The sequence below is a fragment of the Acyrthosiphon pisum genome, chromosome A2, assembly GCF_005508785.2.
Source record: "Acyrthosiphon pisum isolate AL4f chromosome A2, pea_aphid_22Mar2018_4r6ur, whole genome shotgun sequence".
NCBI lineage: Eukaryota > Metazoa > Arthropoda > Insecta > Hemiptera > Aphididae > Acyrthosiphon > Acyrthosiphon pisum.
The window spans coordinates 23,174,995-23,196,421 of record NC_042495.1 but is presented as its reverse complement, the minus strand read 5'-3'; the positions used below and the strand labels follow the sequence as shown (position 1 = coordinate 23,196,421).

General features: G+C 29.1%; 1 long non-coding RNA gene across 1 annotated transcript; it reads left to right on the top strand.

Moving 5' to 3' along the window:
- The first annotated feature begins 12,384 nt into the window (after positions 1 to 12,384).
- Positions 12,385 to 17,082, top strand: LOC100573488. Its single transcript, XR_003839375.1, has 7 exons — positions 12,385 to 14,117; positions 15,419 to 15,544; positions 15,637 to 15,842; positions 16,103 to 16,160; positions 16,230 to 16,475; positions 16,545 to 16,704; positions 16,855 to 17,082. It is a non-coding gene; the product is annotated as an uncharacterized LOC100573488 (long non-coding RNA).
- Positions 17,083 to 21,427: the final 4,345 nt, after the last annotated feature.

Genomic DNA, 21,427 nt, shown 5'->3' with positions numbered 1-21,427 from the left:
GAAGAGACGTTTTCTCGGCCAACATACGTACACTTGTTCTTGTACAATATATATATATTATTTTTGCCTATTTAAGAACTATTCTTATTTATATTTATTGGTCACCTATCCGGTCCAAAGCTGAACACCATATTTTCCTTTTATTCAAGTAGTTTCCCGGCCAAATGCTGAGGAAATAGCCGGCTGCTCAAACAAGATATTTTAGTTGAAAATCAAATATTTTTTCTACTAAGCATCATTATGTATAGCTTCACCTACACAAAAAATTATTGTAAAATCTTATCATTATTTGCTCCACGTAGAATTTAAAATTTGCTTTACGGAGTCAAACAGATAGTACACCTGATCATTATGAGCACAACGTTAACATATTGAGTGATTCTCACCTAGGCACCGACTGAATGGGGGCTCAGGTGCCGCAGCCCCCTTTGAAAAGATTAATCACGGCTCAGGAATATAATAATGTTAAAAGTTAAGGCCAAAAAGTAGTAAGTTCGGCCCCCATTGTCATTTACAAAACCTGGCGCCCGAGGTTCTCACTGTATATTTATTATTTAGGTTAGAAAATTTAATTAAAACAAGTAACTCAATTAAGTTCAGACTACACAAGATCGATATTCGATATACTAGAAGTTAATAGTTAACAAATCACAATTTTAACTCGATAAGTTAAAAGTTAATATGGAAAATAATATTAACTTAACTACTTAAATGTCTTAACTACTTTAATGTCTAAACCTAATACACCTAACTATATTTATAATACCTAAACCAGCTGATAGTTGTAAAAATATTATAAAATATATTCGTTGTTATTTGAAACATCCTATCATTACAGAAGCATTCTGGGCTGAAGGTATGATTCAGTATGATACCATTAAAGGTGAGAATTAAATTTTTATGATTGAAAATAAAACTATTTTTTTAATTAGTATGCCATTTTATTAGTTTTTATTTTTAATAGTATGTCATGCATTATTTATAACCAATAATCTTATGAATTATAATATAGCCTATAGGTACTAATTTTTTCTACCTAAAACATATTATATTTAGTTTAGAACCAAGAAGTTTTAACTAAGTGAAAATTATATAACAACCGCGAGGTTCTCTATCTGAAGATCTTCTTGGTTCATATACATACGAACTTTTTACATTTTTGTTTTTTTACGTTAAGGTTTGATTAAAAAAAAAAAACAAATATCAATTGTTAACGCAGAACAACTTTGTGAATCATTAAATGTGCCAATCATTCAAAATAATCTTTTGGCACCGTCGGGTTCCTATGGTACCGGCGGTCAGCCTAGCGATTTTCGGGTGACGAGTAAAAGGGATATGTATGGTAACACTGGTAAATCTATTGATCGTATGAAAGAAAAGCTCAGTCAGCCTATAGTAGAGAGACAAGTGAGTGCATCACAATAATATATAAAATATTACTATTTTTGCGCCGCTGCCGATCCTACGAGTTGTGTGATTGTGGAAACGACTCGCGTATTGTGTTGTGGACAAGAGAGGGAATGGTTACCCAAAATAGTGGTACTATATAATTTATATTACGGGAACACTTGTATTTCTTACAAAAAGTTTATAATACAATAATAATTAATTTAAATGGTGGGCGCCGTGGAAGACACCGCCGAACGGGAACGAGAGCGATGTTTGATTCAGCCGTCACTCGTCAGCCACACATGAGCTGGACTCAACGGGTCCGGTTGATATGCACAGGTGACAGAAAAGTGCAGAAATACACGTGGTTTGTCGAACCACACGCAACACCACGGACAATACCACAACGGCACACAACGTCTTAACAACGTAGACACGCGCGCGAACGAAACTTTAATCACAAAGCTCATATGTGTTATAATGTTATATGCCTGACGTATTGTACCAGTTTGTTACATGAACATTACGAAATCTTCAGCTTGTGCTCACATGAGGTTTTCAAGCACGCATGGCGAGTTGAACGATCACGCACGTTTGCGCTCACATCACCAGCTAGAAAACGACAAAAAAATATGTCAGCGGCCGACGGCCTAGATACCGGCGGACGACCAGTTGCCGGACAACAGAGAGGGAAAGATTACGGGAGCTGGGATATTTGATACTTGTAAAGTTTCCAGATCACTTTGGCAGTGGCGAGCTGAAGTGGTCAATTTTGATGCAGTTGCGTCAACTTTTCAAAGGGAGTTGTGCCACCCCGTAACAGGGTGCAGAGTTACATGCTAAAACCTGACCTCTTGGCTTTTTTGATCTCATTTTATTTACATCATAACTTTGTAATAAGTAAAAATAGTATGGTGGTGTTGGTGGTAAGTATATGATTATGATAATGCGTCATTTAAAATTGAAGTTCAGCCCGCCACTGCACATTGGCCCAATTTATTGGCGGTACGACCGTTCCGCGTTCGAACAACCAAATAATAATACATGTGCCGGCAGAGACGTATCTCCGTTTGGGCGTACAACAAGAAACGTATAATATAACATTTACAATAACATGATATCAACAATAATAATATACATCTAATTAACGATACCCAACGATGAAGACGGTGGATGCGTGGAGGGGAGTGTTAGCGGCGCGGCGGCTTGTATGCACCATATCATACACGGATCCATGTTCGACGGCGGCTATTACAATGCCCTATTTAAGTCGTTTGGCGACGCGCTGAATTGGCCACCATGGCTTTTTTTCACAGACAGAAACTCGCGGCTGAACGAGCGTACACGATGACCCAATTGAAAGGGCCCAGGGTAGCACACGTTGCGCACTGAAAAACAGGCTGGATTGATCCTGTAGACACTTGCACACTGGACAGCACGCACTCAACACACTTAACGGAATATTTGAGACGTTAGCCGCTATGGATCACGGCGAGCACACAAAAGGCGCCAACAGCAGTATTGACGTGGCCAGCGCTATTGGTCTACGTACACTACGAAAACAAGACACTGCGGGCCGTACGGACGCGACATAGGTTTAGCACAAACTCAGTCGCCCGCTTTTCTCAACATTGATTACGACACTCCGGTTGCGTGTACGCCGACGGCACGCTCACTCGGTATAGCCACTACACTGGGTGTGCACGTAAAGGTGCTTAGTTTCGAACATAATTCATTAGAAAAAATATAATACAGTTTCAAGTGGATAATAGTTTAAAGTGGCTCTCTTGAACATTTTTATACTTTGAAATATCCTCTTTTGGTCCTGAGCTCACGAATTTTGTTAGTTGAAAACCAACAATACCAGCAGAATGTGAAAAACACAACATTAATTTATCGGATAATTAAATATATTGGCTCTTTTATGTAACTGACCCCGAAAAAATAGATGAGCGATTTTTCCTTATTTCTTTTGCAAACATGGTTTACTTTCTAAAATAAATAGTAGTAGACACATAGAGTTATTATAATATAAGGTGTGAAGTATGCACCTTATATATTTCTCTCAACTTGGTGGATCATATGAATTCCTTGCAATGGGCTGAAATCGTGAATTTTTACAATAATTTAAATAAGTATTATATATTTATAATTATTAGGATGGACAGAACTTGGTTGGTCTGACAAATTAAATGACTATAGTAAGTATACATTCATTAGTTATAGTGGTAAGGTTCGTGTTACAGTTGGTATTATTAAGCGCTGTGGTAAAACATAATTCCGTCCATTGTGATACGGATCTCCTTGGAGGTCCGTTCACAAATAAAAATAACGAACACTTTCGAACTATATGTTACTTTCTTTATTAATTTGAAAAGTAAAACTTACAATACACTTAATGAATTATATAATGTTTTATAAAAATGGTCTGAAAGTAATAATATTCTGGCGCGAATGACAGTGTTCTGTCTACTGCTCTGTAATACCACTGGCACGGCTTGCTATCTGAGCCGTGTCTGGAATTGATGTCGCAGCAATTCCTTCCAGACAGTCGCCGGCGTACCACACTGTTATATATACTTACTAATATAGCCAGGGGTTCTTAACAATAGATTAGTGTTGGTTTTACAAATATTTGTATATCACGTAACGGTAAAACGAGTTATAGGTTAGTTATAGGCCGCTCTGGTAAAATTAAAAATATACAACGCGCAAGAGATGGCATTGTGCGCCATATAAGCCGCCTCGGGAGACTGTAATAGCCCGTCAGCCTATTTGATAAGCCTGGGAAGAAACGAGTTAAAAAAATAAAGTTAAGTTAAAAGTTAAATTAATTTAAACTTAAATTTTTAAAATTTAATAAACAGTAACTTACTTTTTAACTAAACCGATTTTTATTGGTATAAAACTTATAAATAACGAGTTGTTTTTAATCAAATCTAAGTTAAGTTAATTTATAAATAATTGAATAATTAATATAACAAAATTATTATAGATAATACATATTGCAAAAACGTTTAAATTTTATTATTATATTGTTTAAACCATATTACTGAATATTTATTTATTAAAAAAAAAAAATCATAAACAGCTCAACTTAAGCTAATAAGTTAATTGTATGTTTCCATGTCATTTTTAACTTGACCGAATCAAAAACAAATTAGGTCAAAAATTAACTATGAACTTTTCAAATGTTTATTATCAATTTAACTTAACTCAATTAAAAATTATCATAACTTGCCCAGGCTTGATATTTTATGATATAATTGTGATTAAAGTAATTCGTTTTACTATTGGGAATTATCACAACTGTAGGTTAATTTAATTTTTGCCAAAAATATTATTTGCATTTGAAAATTTCACTGTGTGTATAAAGTATAATAATATACTCTAAAAGTTTTATACACCTACCCATGAATAATATTTTGAAATTACAACAAAATAGATAACTAAAGTCGTTATTCTTGTAGGTTTTATTATGCAATTTCATTCAAATTTTAACTTATAATGTCTGTAAAATAAAATATGTTTATATATTTTAGATTTATTGAGAAACATTGAAAACTATTTATGAGAATCCTTGTTTGCAATCTCAATCTTTAGCTGATGGAAATTTCAAGTACCTACGAGTAATAGTTTTTGAATTACAAAAAAAATAAGAAAATCGTATGTGAGAATTTATTAGGTTTAAATGTTTATACCAGTGATTCTCTTATCAAACAACACTCATTAATTCAAAAAGTGTACATTCTTTTGAAAATATTTTTTTACATAGTTTCAACTTTCACTTATAAATCAACGTTTTTATTCAAAAATTATTTTAGATTCTGAGTGGAACGATGAATGTATTGAATTTACAATTATGTGTGTGTTTTTTTTTATTTTTTTTTTGTGTCTGTCATCAACTTTTAGAACAGTAAAAGTGCTTGGACTTTCTTCAACAGTACATTTCCGGTAATTTTCAAAAGCGCCGTGAAAAGAAAAGAAAAATTAAGGAAAAACGTTAATTTTTACGCAAAATTAGTTTTCGAGAAAATTTATTTTGGTTTTTGGTGTACATTAAAACAAATTACCGTACATACGTGAAATTTTCACTGGTTGTTTATATTTTCATTTTCTATAAATGGTAAAATTTTCAAAATATTTTGATTTATTTTTAACTATTTAGGGCCATTTTCAGTTTTTAATATTATTAGTTTTTTTTCTATGAAGGTCAATAAAATTTTATTTGTTGGTTAAAAAAGATTGAAAATTTAACAGAAGGTTGCTATTATATTGTTTCAAAGGCAGATGAAAAAAAATTAAAAATCCATAATCACCATTTTTTTTTTCATAATCGTCTAAAGTTTCAATATTGACAAAATACGTAAAAATGACGAACATTTGCAAATTATTTTTAATTAGAAATTCATGAAAAATTTACTTTTTAAATCTAAGATTTTAAAATGTAATACAAGATTCTGCATAACTTTGTCTACCTTTTTTAAAAAAAAAATGACTACTAGCAAGTCAAATTAAATTTATATGAGCGTTTGAAATTCATATTTTTACAACATTTGATATTAACTCGATTTCTCATGTAACGATTCTCTTATTTTGTTATAATTAAAAAACGAATGATTGTAATACTTGAAAATTTCAGTGAATGTTTATATCAGCATTTTCTATATACGATAAAATTTTGAAAATAATTTGACTCTTTTTGAGCTGTTTACGGACATTGTCATTTTTAAATTTTTTTAGTTTTTTTTTATAAATACCAATAAGGTTATATCTGTTGGGACAAAAAGTGTAAACAATTAATACAAGGTTCCTGTACCCACAGTTTATTTTTATAGGAATTTTAAGTTCAAATTTTGGACGAAATTACATATTAAAAAACCTGGAATAACTATTTTAGTTATTTTGTTGTGATTGTATAATATTATTCGTGGGTACATGAAACTTCTAAAGTATAATATTATATATCTACGATAGTATCACACAATCACGGTTTGTTGTTGATGTATAACGCGTTATAAGTACCTAATGGAAATTGTGATATGATTAATTTGGAATTTATTACAGGTACCTACCTAGTATACCTAACCTAACCTATTATAAGTCAATTTTTTTTTTAATACCATGTATATAAGTATATATAAGTCTAATACCTAGACTGATATACCGTCTCCGCTCAGAATCGTTTTTCTTATACAGTGATATTATATTATTGAATTCAAATTTAATACTATCCATTATGCAGTGACCCACATGTAACTTACTGTACAGCAGAGCGGCACCAACTTTCCCATACTCTTAAGCAAACACGAGGGTCGATAATCGATGAATATTTATAGATCTGTGTATTATTCGATATATGCATATATTATAGCAATCGCTATATCTATAATTTTAAATTATCAAGCTCTTTCATTTGGAAAGTAATAATGCTATATCATTTGGTGTTCAAATTCCTGATACGTTGAACGTTTTATAATAATGTACTCAGTACTCACTGTTAAATTTTCAAAAATATTAAAAATGATAAGAATAAATTATTATTTATTGACGTAGAAGAGTATAGGAAGTCCCGCGCCTGCGTTTATAATGATAAGAATAACACTTTATTAAACAACCCAATATTTTTTCGGAAGTTAGCATTATATATTTTATTCTTATTGTATTGTTTATATTGCTTAGGTGGTAATGACGGTAAGTAATTGATTAAAAAATATTCTATGTTGATTATGACTTAAAATATTGTGTATCGATCAAATAAATTTTTTAATTGTTAAGCATTTATAGTTCATGTATATTTATTATTAGGGATCAAAATTTCCGAAAAAAAAAGATTTACTGAAAAAAACCCGGGTTTTTTCCCGAATTTTTCCGGAATTTTGGTGCCTATTTATTATTACCGTGCATCTAAATAAAAAATGTTACACTAAAAGGTAAACTAATATATTATATATTATTTCAGCTTATATTCTAGAATTTAAAGAAGCTTGGAAAAAAGCGTCTGAAAAAGGTAATAATTAATAAAATAGTTACAATACATAGATCTGCCATTTAATATAATATTTTAAAATTCATTAAAATACCCACTAAATACCAATGACAGGTTTTTATTATTATGTCAGGTTATTTATTAAGTTTTTTTATTATTTATCAGGTTTTATAATTATTATGTTCAAAAATATAATAATATGTATTTTCTTAGAAAAAAAATTAATTTAAATCAAACTGTTTTTATTTTTATTTTTTAGGTCCTGCTTATGGATGTATCATAGGGTTTTGTGAAGAAAAATAGACAAAATTAAACATAAAAAAAAAATAATTTTTATTATATAGGTACTCGCACTTTTAATATTATGATGGTTTAATGTAAGAAATTTTGTTCTTTATTAGATAAAATTATTTTAAATTTTATAATTATGATTATATAATCTTATTAGATGTATTAAAAATATCGTTTTATTTGATAAAGCATAGTTTTTCTATATTTTATAATGTATTATGATAATGTCTCACCATCATTATACCTGTTATTTCTTATTATTAATACGTACACATGTGATAAACATATTTTATTTATTTAACGATCGAGATCCTTTTTGACATAATGTATATTAAAATTTTAAAGTAAATTATAAAAGTAAATAATCAATATCGTCTGCTTAAGCTATGAGCCCTATTTTTACCTGACCTAGCTCAATTCCTTCCGAAAAGTTCATTTCCCGTACAATTTTTTCCAGTATCAGGTTAAACAACACTGGAGATAGTGCATCGCCTTGTTGGAGACTTGTTTTCACTCTCATGGACTGTGATGTTGCGTTTGCTATCTTAACATTTATATTTGTCTGGTTGATGCTAGCTCCAATAAGGTTTACAATTTTACTTGGAAATCTGAATTCTTTGAGTATATTTATAAGGATTTCCCTATGAATACAATCATAAGCTTTTTTAAAGTCCACAAACAATATGTGTACATCTTTATTATATTCCCAGATTTTTTGGAGGATCTGTCTTATAACAAAAATCTGATCCGTTGTTGATCTATTGGGCCTAAATCCTCCCTGATAGTCACCTAGTAAATTCTCTGCTATAGGTCTTACTCTATCCAGTATACAATATGTTAGAACTTTATACGTTGTATCTAGTAATGCTATACCCCTATGATTACTACATTCCTGTGGATCATTTTTTTTTATGAATAGCACAGATTAATGCGGTAACCCAGTCCTTTAAAACCAGGAAGTATTTCTTCATGCCAAACGCTCTCTATAATACTATGTATTTTAATTATCGTTAATTCATCTAGGTTTTTTTTAAGTTTTTAAATAAGTACATGCATAATCAAATATATACAACAATTAAATAAAGAGTAATTAAATCAAAAGTTTTAAAAATGTATAAAATATTAAAAAAATTAGGCGTTTGCAATCAACCTTCTCATTGGTTTGTTAGCAAAATAGAATACAAAGGAGTGGTATATCTAGTGAAACTCTGGGAAACTTAAAGTATATTAGCGAAACAAGATCAGTGAATTCAACTTTGCCATTTGTCGACTGAATGAATAAATCGTTAGGAGAATAGTTGTGATTTCATTTAGACCTTATGTGGACGGCGATGCGGTTGTTTCTAGTCCACGACCCACACAAGTATTTAAAAGCACTGGTAACTACTTCTGAAGTGTTTGTGAAACAGGGCCCCTATTTATATGGGACATGCCGGGACTTAGGAAAGGATGATTGACGTCATAAAAATGGCGTGATGTGTTGTCGATTAGTATTGTCCAATGAGGTGGTGGCATCAGTGGTCTATTTTGGTGACGTGATGTTGTTCTAGCCACCTGGACTTTGGATTGCCGTTTTTGTGCAAAATCGTCGGTTTACTACAATGTTTTGTCTGAATAAAATTAAATAATATACCTAACCTTTTAGTTAATCTTTTAAGTTTTGATAAATAATTTACATTTTTTGATCAGTGGCGCAACTAGCATTATTTTTTAAGGGGGAGGGGGGGTTATTTATTTTATTTTATTTTATATATACACTGAGATGACTCGTGTGGTGCCCAGGAAAATACATAATATAGAATAATGAGATCTATGATACATCTTAAGTACTTGAAATTTGACTTTTAAAAAGCCGTGCGCCACTGTTTTTTTATGTACTTTTGTATTATAATATTATGTATTTGTGTGGTATTTAAAATTAATTTAACACACAAGACATTAGATAGGTCAACTGTCATAGGCAGGTATGAAATTAACATTGTACTTACGCTTAAATGTTTTCTTATATTAGAGTTTGAACGTGAATCCGCCTTGTAACACTTCGTACCGACACAACTTAAGAGGACGTGTCACGGAAAAAAATCGATCGAAAAATTCCTTTAAAAACATGTTTGCGCGATCAAATAATATGGGTTACTGGGCCTAAATCCTCCCTGATAGTCACCTAGTAAATTCTCTGCTATAGGTCTTACTCTATTCAGTATACAATATGTTAGAACTCTATACGTTGTATCCAAAGGTGGGCATTAACTTGTTAAAAAGTTAATTTTTTTTTAACTTTTTAACTTAACTAGTTTTTTTTTTGTTTTTAATTTATTAACATATTCAGTTAAATTTTGTATAGTCTTAACTTAAATTTTTAAAGTTAATTATTATTATTGTACAGTTAAGTTCATTAAATTTTTTTTTTATCATGTGTGGAACCAAGTGACAAAACTTATTCATTCGACTTTGGTAATTTATTTTTCTAATAATATAATATTATCAATTCATAATAATCAAATTATATTATAATATTTATTCTATAGGTACTACAGTAAAGAGTAATAATTAGTATACTATCCATTGTATGGACTGGATATTTTCACGAATTCTATTATTTAGTGATCTACTCGGTATTGAATAATCCGATTTTTGTTTTATCTAACTCTCCAATTCCTAAAAACAGGTTTAAAACTAAATATCATAGTTTTTAAATGGAAATCATTATATCAATAACATTTACTGGTTTCTAGTAAATACGACAATAATTCCAATGGACAAGACAAAAAGTCGTCCTATATATTTATAAATTATAATTTATATTGCCGTATTCGGTATAAATACAAGCAAACGTAGAAAATTAGAACATAACATTATCGAAATAAATATGGAAATAATTTTTGGTAGATATTATACTATTATCATTATTCATTATTCATTTATTTTAATAATATACTATTATGGTACTAAATATAACAAATCTAACTAGGATAGAAGACTTACAGTAAAATGTATACTACTACTAATAATTAATATCTTCTCTAGACTCTAACAAGTTTAGTATAATTTAAAGTTTATAAGTTAACCTATAACTTATAAGTTTCTGCTAACAATGAAATATAATAATAATTTTCATGGGCGTAGCGAGTATGGGGCAGGGGTGGGCAAGTGCCCCCCCCCCCCTGCACTACAAACTAAATTGTATTTCTTATATCACACGTGTAAGTTTTACGTTAAAATTGAAATATTAAATATGATATAAGTACATGAAGTATAAAAATAGTTTAGTGGGACCGAGTGATATCTACACGTGTAATCGTGTAATAAAATTATTAATTTTAGGTTTTATGTTTTCACAATGCTAAGCGTCTTGGTAAATGTCCGTATAAATCAAAATACTAGGGCAATTGACGAATTATAAATATTATGACTTAAAAAAAAAATTCACTTTTTTTAACAGAGTTAAGTTAATTTTATTTTCCATTTTAACTTTTAACTTAACTGAAAGTAATTTAATTGAATTAACTTAACTTTCCACAGTTAATTATTTTCATAAACTTGCCCACCATTGGTTGCAAATAGTAATGCTATACCCCTATGATTACTACATTCCTGTGGATCATTTTTTTTTATGAATAGCACTACACAGATTAATGCGGTAACCCAGTCCTTTAAAACCAGGAAGTCTTTCTTCATGCCAAACGCTCTCTATAATACTATGTATTTTAATTATCGTTAATTCATCTAGGTTTTTTTAAGTTTTTAAATAAGTACATGCATAATCAAATATATACAACAATTAAATAAAGAAAATAATTTCAAAAGTTTTAAAAATGTATAAAATATTAAAAAAATTAGGCGTTTGCAATCAACCTTCTCATTGGTTTACCCACTGTGCAATCGATGTTTTAAAACATCCTAATAATGTAAATTTTAAGTAACATTTCTAACATAATTTTTAGATGTTATATGTATGTTAAATAATTGTTTAAAAGAAATAAGTTTAAAAAGTTCGGTGAATTAACAATTATTGAATGTATGTTGTTCAAAAATATATACATTATGTCGCCGCCACGACGGTAGACGAGCCGTAGGCGCACAGCAACGACCGACACACACACACACACACACACACCGTCGCATATAATTGTTTTTATTTTTGTATTAATTGTGTGATTGTGAATTATTATATAACATTATGTAGATTATAAGTTAATTACCGCCGCCGCCGCACAGTCTGCGCAATTAATTTAACACGGTCGTCCAGACTTCCAGTTCGTTAACAAGTGTGTGCGGAATCGGTATATGCGCTAATCGCCGTAAATTTATATTTTCTGTAAATGTTTTAAGGCTCAAATGGCCAAATTTCTTTTTACTATTGTATGTGCGCAAATCGCTACTATATTTTTATTTGTAAGGCGCTAATCGCCATCGTTATTATTGTAATAGTCGTGGCGCAAATTGCCGGCGTTATTATTGAGATTATAATATTATTGTTTCGACTCATTGTGTGTGCCGTTTTTTATTGTTATTTATTATATTTGTATCCATCATTATTATAGTTATTATAGGTAGCAGCTGGCCAGCAGAGCACCGACAAACTGTGAGTTATTTATTATATATTATTAATACTATTATATTGTATCTATTCTATTAGGCCAGAAGAGCCATTTATTATTATATTTTTCACAGTTGTGTTGCTGTAATATTATTATTTTTATATTGTACGTATTGGTCGTAAGGATATATATATATATTATTATTCTGTTGTGCCACAAGGGCCATATTTATATTATACCTTGTTTCTGCTTTGCCATAAGGCCTGAGCGTTCATATTATATTTTATTCTGTACCTTTATCGGCTGGGCTAGAAGGGCTAGGTATAATATTATTACATATGTTTTTATACTTTACGTTATTTCTTATGCTATTATTATTTTTGTAAAATATACAGCAACTCATGCAACCTTAGTTACCAACAATCGTGTTACCATTATTTTATTATCTACTATTAGTCTTAAACACACACACTACATACATATACATCTGCACACCCATCACACACTAGCACTCTTTAGTTTTGTTCGGCAACCCCGTCCACCTCTATTGAATCGCTATACAGATGTCAGATATACACACGTCCACAGGTCGGCCGGTGTGAGTGCGAATTATTTCTGGCGACCGGGCAACACGCTCTATTTTTGTAACGTTCCCGGCGTAATCACATTAAGTTAATGTAATCCTAAAATGTCATAAAAATGTTTTATTACCATGGTGTTTAATAATAGAGTTAAAATTACATCATATTTATGTTTTTCCATTGAAATATATTCTTAAAATAAATAATTATATAAAATAAAACCCCTATGACTATATATAATATGTTATTGTTGTGTGTTATCGCGATGAACCGCGGGCATCACGTCGCTCGACGGCCGACGGATCGCCGTCAGCCTGTTTAGTCGCCTGCATACAATCTTATAGGTACAAAACTAAATACAAAGAAAATATTATCACTCATAACGTATATTGAAATTTTTGAGCTGATCAGTGATCATTGTTTTTTTTTTTATTTTAGGCAAGTACGCAACTGTTAAGTGTTTTACAATCGTTTTATACATAATACACATTGTAAAATGTCAACTAAAAAGGTAAATTCAAAACGCCACGCCGCATGTGTTGTCTTCATCCCACAAATATATAGGTACAAATCGTACAAGTGTACAATACTGCAAATTGTCCGTATTGTTAGTTGTTAGCTTTAATATTAAAATAACTTAAGACTAAGACAACACATGCGAGTGTGATGTTTTCTCAATGGTTTATTTAATAAAATAAATACATGGAAAGGTTTACATTTACGTCATGTAGGTAGGTATATAAATGTTTTTTTTATTTTAGAATACGATGACATGGGTCATAGTTTTATTTTAAATATCTAAAGACTATAGTTTAGTACCGACTAACTGGCTGGTGCAAAATGAGACATTCAATATAACAGATTGTAATGTAGAACAGAGGTTCCCAAACTTTTTATTGTACGACCCATTTTGAGAATTTTTTAAAATTTGGCGACCCACAATACATTGAATAACCTTTTTTTTTTTAGGTATTTAGGTACTTACTAACACTAATTTGTTTCAGATAAATCGCTTTCTTTTCAATAGGTATAACTATTAATCTGTTTGATATGGTGCTGTAAACTCGTAATCGTCAATCTCGCAGATAACGATTAACGAAAAACTGTATTTGAACTTTGAACATCAACGAAAAATATGTATTATATCAAATTATAGCGCGACCCACCAAAAATATAATCGCGACCCACAGTTTGGGAACCTCTGATGTAGAATATTGTATTGGCCAGCTGACCATGTAACTAGCTTGGAAATATCTGAAGCTAAGAATCCAGAACAATTGTGGTGTACGTACGAGATCAAATTACTTGGAGAAAATAAAATATATGGTATGTACCTATGTCAAGTTAATTATTACCTATGTAAATAAAGCAAGATAAAATAATTAGTATAGGTTAATCCTAATAAACTATAAAAAGGAATCAATTATTGGGTACTAGTGTACTACCTACCTACATCACATTACATTTTCATACATTTAATTTCCTTTGATTCCTATATATGTAGGATATAAATTTCCTATTTGACTTAGTGGAATTATTATTAGTTTAGTAAAAATGTGTACCAATGCATTGTTATTTGTACAGTCCCCCGTCATAAGGTGGCAGGTAGGGCGAGCGGGACCTACACCCCAGGCCACTTGGAAAATCCTAAGTTTTTTTTTATTCAACAATTTACACATTAGGTATACTACAAAAATAATTTGAATTTTTATTCGACAATATTATATTATTAATTAAATTAAATTAATATACAATTATACAAAATATCTGTACAGTTGTACAATATATACACTATTACACTATGGTAATAAAAGTGAATACCTAGCCTTCAAATTTCAATATAGTTTACTAAACAAATGTAGACCTGGGAGAAACAACAAGACATCTCCAATTAATACAATTTTTCTATTTGTATAAGTAGTAGCCACTATAGCAAGGAACAAATTGTCAAAATCAAATTTTTATGATCTCAAAACCAAAAAATAAAACTTTGAGATGTCTAATTATTTATAATATGTTATATAGCATATTATGTAATATACTATATAGGTAGGTACTCATAATAAATTAAATATTTTTAGTGCAACAACAATAGTCATCTCCATTTATAATAATATGATATCTTTGTATGACTGTATTTACAATTGGATTTTGCTGGTTGTTACACCGAAGGAATCAGTTTTTTTCTTAATAATGTGCAATTAAAACCTAAATTTGATCAAAATATGGAGATTTTTTGTTGTTACTCCGAGGTCTTCAAATTATATATTATTGTTATCAAGTAGTAAAATGGTTAGATGAGGTACAAAATACTTTATGTATATTAACATGGGAGAACTTATTTACTGGAATGTAATTGCATTTGTGCGGAATGCATTACATTTTTGTATAGGCCCCACAAAGTGTAGGGACGGCTCTGTATTTGTATACCTATTTTAAAAATTTAATAATGATTAAAATTTCCTATAAAAATTCATATTATATGTATAGCTTATTGGTATGTCAAATCAGTTAATGTAAGACACAAACACACTTATTATATTACTTACCTATTTAACTTACATAATTATTTTCTGTAGTTTTTAATTTTTAATGGTCTTAAGTATTAAACTGTACTAATATTTTAGGTAATTTCAAAAAGGCATGGCATATCAGAGTGGCAAAAGAATCTGAAAGTGAAGAATTTCAACTAGCAGCCAAACGAAAACAGACATTATTTGATTTGATAGACAGTAGTAGTGACGATAGTATAGGTAATTAAGAAACTTTTTTATTAAACAATTTCAGTTACACATTTTATTTAAACTATAATAAATTAAGCATAACTGCATAATTCTGTAACTAGGATTTGGTGTAATACCATTAACCTTTACAAGTACAAAATAAGAAACATAAGACATACACAGATTTACAGAGAGTTGAAACAATATTCCTTTCCATTCACAACAATCAATAATGGAATTTTCTGCCGCTCATCAAACAGTTTCAACGTATCAGCCTTATAATAAATTGACTACAGTACATCAACCTCCTATTATTCCAGATGTACAGGTAATTCTATTAATTTAATTTACATAAATAAAAATAATTTTAATTGGTAGGATTATATAATTAAACAAAATTAATTAACTTACCTATATAATATAATATTCATATTTCTTTATTTAATATCATTCATTTCTACATAATTAATGTTAAATTAAAAGTGTATGGCTTATGGTCTAATTATGAATCAAGCAATTTATATATGGAATTTAAACAATTAACAATTTTTTACTGGTCTTATTTACTTAAACATAAGTCTTTTTTAGTCTGAAAATACTGGTGTACAGCATACTATGGAATCTGGCATTTTAAATAACTACATAGGTAGGTACAATTAAATTTAAAATAAATTTTCATTATAGCTAACAAAATATTTTGTTTTTTTTGATTTAGGCTTTGAGACTCTAGACATAAAATTGACAAGTATAATGCAAGAACAAATTTCCACCAATCTTATGATAAATATAATTTTTGCTAAAATACAAATAATGGAGGCAAATTCGAAAAATAAAGGTCAAAGTAATGATACCTCTATTTACATTGATTCACAATTTCTTTCATATTTTCCCTTAAAAAATAGAAGAACTATTTTTATTGGAAAATCGGATCAAAAACGAAATTGAGTTTGTTTCCAAATTGGTAGTATCATATATTATTATCTATGTTCTTTAAACATATTTTTTAAACAATAATCACATTAATTTTTAGGAATCTTTTATAAAAAATATTGGAGGCAATGATGCTAAACATCATGTGAAAAGAGTTATGAACAAGATATTTACAGACGAGCATTGTGTTAAAATTTCATGGACTGGCTGTGGCTGGGAAACAAACATGACCAAATTATAAGAAACTTCTCTAATTCAAAGTAAATTTAATACACTATAATATGTTTAGAAATTCAGTTGCACTTGCAGAATTATTTGCTTAACTGTAAATAATTATATTCATTGTACTTTATTATATGATTTTCACCCATAAGTCATTCATAAATATTTCTTTTTTTTTCCTATTATAGGTCATTCAAGAGAGTTCTTCTACAGTATTTACTGCTTCTCAATTTGAAAAACCAGTTACTGAACGACTCAGGACAGCCAATACAAGATTCAAAAGTTATAAGAAAAAAGATAATCCCACAATACCTTAAATATATATTCATTATACAATTAAATTAGTTGATTTACGTATTAAATAAGCTGTTAAGTCACAGAATTTTTAAATTTAAACATACCTATATCATTACTAGGAATTTGATATTATTTTACAAAATAAGTGTTTTATTGTTTTAAAAATAAAAGCATTGCATTTATTTTATTTGTATTATTATTAAATAGAAATAATATAGAAAAAAGACAGACTTAAAATTAATTAAAAAGTAACTGTAAGGTACCTTGATGTTTTCACATAAAAAAGATGTGAAATTATTAAAAAAAAAGTTATGGTGGTCAGGGTGATTTATTTATTCATAGTATTTATTCATAATTTTTTTTCTTATATTATGTAATCTTATTTGTGTATAATAGCATAATATATTTGAATGAGCTATAGCTATACTTAATTGTCTTGTTAATTTTTAAATTACCTACCTACTTTTTTAGAGCAATATGGTATGTATACGAGGTACGTCTGATATATCTTATTTATGTTAAATAAACAATAAACATATAATACTTATGTTATATTTAAGTATTTTAAAACTTGTTTCAAACATTCATAAACTGTTTCTTGTCTGCTCAGACAGAACATTCAGTTAAATGAAACATAGTTTTAACATAATTTTAACATCAATTTGATGTTTGATGAAACAGAATTTTAACATAAAATTGACGTTTACTATTTTGTTATATTTATATAAATATAACATTATTAGCAAGTTAATTTTCGCGGACATTCGTAGTTCATATTATGTAAAATTTACGTAATTTATACAATAATTTTAACGTTTTAAGTAAACTTCAAACGTTTATAAAACATAAATATTGCAACTTTTTGCACAATTGTTAGCAAAATAGTTCGTGGTGGTATGAGGGACATACAAAGGAGTGGTATATCTAGTGAAACTCTGGGAAACTTAAAGCATATTAGCGAAACAAGATCAGTGAATTCAACTTTGCCATTTAACAGTCCTTCAATAAATCTAATACCAGCAGTTCGCGGTCTTAGCTCAGCCTACGAGGAAAGGCCAAATAGATAATTTTTTATTTTATTTGTTTCTAAGCCTGACGGTGATTTACAAAAAACAACACATTAATGTTGGTAAATATTAAGGATGACAATTATATAAGTAACAATATAACTATGAAAAATAGTGCCTATGCAATTAAAATAGCGAAAAGCAAGCAAATTAATAAAACTTTTAATATACACATTACACATGTATTTATTATTATCAAATTAAAAACAAAACATTCTGTGGCCCGATACTAAGATTTATCCTACACTTGACTGTAGAAAAAGATAGATTTTATTTCGATTGACTCACAGTTCTCCAGTCCCCTTGCCTCTGTCGGTTGAATGAATAATGATCCCAGTGGTGTGTGAGAAATATGTTCACGGACGGTGACACTGCGTTCACTATACTGGCGGTATTGGAAAGTAGGTAAATCGCAGTGTTCGGAACGTTCACTAAAAAAATGAACTCGTTCACGTTCACGTTCAGTCCTTAAAAAAGGAACTCGTTCACGTTCACGTTCGTGTTTTTTTCAAACGAACGCGTTCACGTTCACGTTCTTTCAAAAAATGAACGCGTTCATTGGGTCGTTCATTTATTTTTTATACATTTTTTTTATGAATCATTTACCTGCTGTAAAGGCTCAGTCAAAGAGAGGGTGACTTTTTGTCCGGCAATCAAAAAATGAATCCGGACTTTTTGTACCCGGACTTTTCGTCCGCCATGGTTTATGGGTACGCGGACCGCGGCGGGCAAGCGGTCTTTGTATTATTTTACAGTGTCTGCGCGGTCAGCCCGCTTTCTGTTTGACCGGGCCTTTAATATAAAAGTCAATAAACATATACAACTCAAGCCAAAAATAAAAATACTATTTAGACTTATATATAATATAATTAATTAATATATTTTATAAATATATTTATTAAAGGGTAAATAAATTGAACGTCTTAAAAATCGATCAAGTTCGTTAAAAATATAAACGTCGGTCACGTTCACGTTCTATTTTAATAAAACGAGTGACGTTCACGTATCGTTCACTAAAAATGAACGTGAACGCGTGAACGTGCGTTCATGAACGACGTTCTTTCCAAACACTGGTAAATCGTAATAATTCACAGTATTAGGACATCAATATTATTTAAACTCCGACTATATGTTTAAATTGATGTTAGCAGTGAACATTATTATTAATCAATAACTTAAGTATAACTGTCACGATAAAGGAAACATTTTTGAAATTAGGGATAAATATCAAGAAAAAACTATTTTAAACAACTCGTCATGGTAAACTTTAATTATTATGAACCTTTACAACAGTTTTAATATGTATCTAATTTTTTTTTAGTAGATATTCAGTTATTGTTATTATGTTAAGTATATATTTTATATCATGTATACTATGTACATTGCATAAGTATATACTATACAATAAATAAGAGAACATTTTATTTTATTATAATATAATATGTCATATTTATAACATTAACGATACAACAAAGATCAATATACTATTTATAAAATTAATTTATAATATTATTTATTCAAACATCTACAACACAACAGCATTTCAATTGTGCAGAATTCCGGGTAAACGATATACACTGTTACAAATATAATGTTACCTATTACTTATTAGTTATTAGTTTATTACTGATAAATAAAAATTATATAAAAATTTATATAGCTTCGATTACTTAAAATATCAATCGTACCCAAATTTAATTAAAAATTCAAGACTATTGCAGTTGGTTGACACAGTTGACCCGTATCGGTACAGTTGTACACGTCGGAACTAGGAGAACACGATTAAATACGCGGTATATACCTCTGACTGAGTAGCTTACTCTACCTAAAAATATCATATAACTTATATAAGTTATAAATTAAACCATTATAATATTTTTCCATTAATTTACTATTGAAAATTGAATACTATTTTATTGAATACTTTTTTTATTCCTTTAATTCTTTATTCATTGTCAATTATTAATAATGCCATAATAATATTCTATATATTTATCAGTTATAAACAATTCTATACCGGTTTTAGTTTTCGTCTATTAATTGTTTACACCGTGAAACCGTCTGTTTATCATCGGCACTTGACGACGATCGCAACGGTACGTTTTCGGTACCTACCTACCAATGTAATATATTATAGAAAAATATAATACGAACATTAAGTATGTGTGTACGGAGACAACATAGCGGGTACGACGTACTTTTAATTGTCAGCTTTAAATATAATATTATATAACAATATACACATTGATATTGACTGATCACTGATTCTGCCATACAAAAATATTATTACTTAATAGTACTATACCTAATTACTGAGAAAATGGTTGTCAATTTTTATATTATATTATATTATATTTTTATATTTTATCGTTTATCGTCGACTGTACGGAATATCCCAATATAGCTATTGCCTATTGGCTATTAATATAGCACCATAATAATATGTGGAACATGAAATTATCTTATATTATTTTATTGACTATTGTATTAATATTATTTTGTTAGTAATTATTACAAGTATAATATGAATTTTTTTCTATCATTTTATACTATTTTTTTATTGACAAATTATCACATTGAATATGCCACTTATCATTATAATTTTATTATTTATTATGAATTTTTTTTTGTGTCATGTATACTATCTTTTGTTGTCAAATTATAAAATTGTATGCCACATAATTAAAATATTTATTATTTTATTGACTACTATGGTCTTCATATTATTTTATTAGTTATTATTACAAAATACAATAATTTTCTATAATTTTATACTACCTATTTTACTTTATTTTGATAAATAATTTGTATTAAATAATTATATTAAATAATTATTATTTGTATATTTACCTCCCATATTATACGGGGCTATATATTGTACAGTAAAAATACCTATAATAAAAGTTGTAGAGAAGAACTTTTTTAACAATCGTAAGTAGCCCGATTTTTTATATTTTTATTAATTAGTTAAATAATTAATTGATAAAAAGTAAAAAAAAAATTGTTATTTTACCATACGATATTGGACGATTGGAATACAATATCAAAAATCAGATATCTTACGATTGTTAAAAAAGTTCCAATCTACAATTTTTATAATAGGTATTTTTACTGCAAACCTCTTTAATAAGCCGTATTAACTATTACTTGAAGAACAAAAGTAAAGTTTTTATTTGTATAAAATTCGGATACGAAGAGGGAGGGCGCCCTAGTGAACAAAATATGGCATAAAAACATGATTTTGTAATTCAGGTAATGCAGCTTATTAAAATAGTTTACAGTAAAAATACCTATTATAAAAGTTGTAGAGAAGAACTTTTATAACAATCCGAAAGAAGGCAGATTTTTTATATTTTTATTAATTAGTAAAATAATTAATCGTTATAAGTTAAAAAAA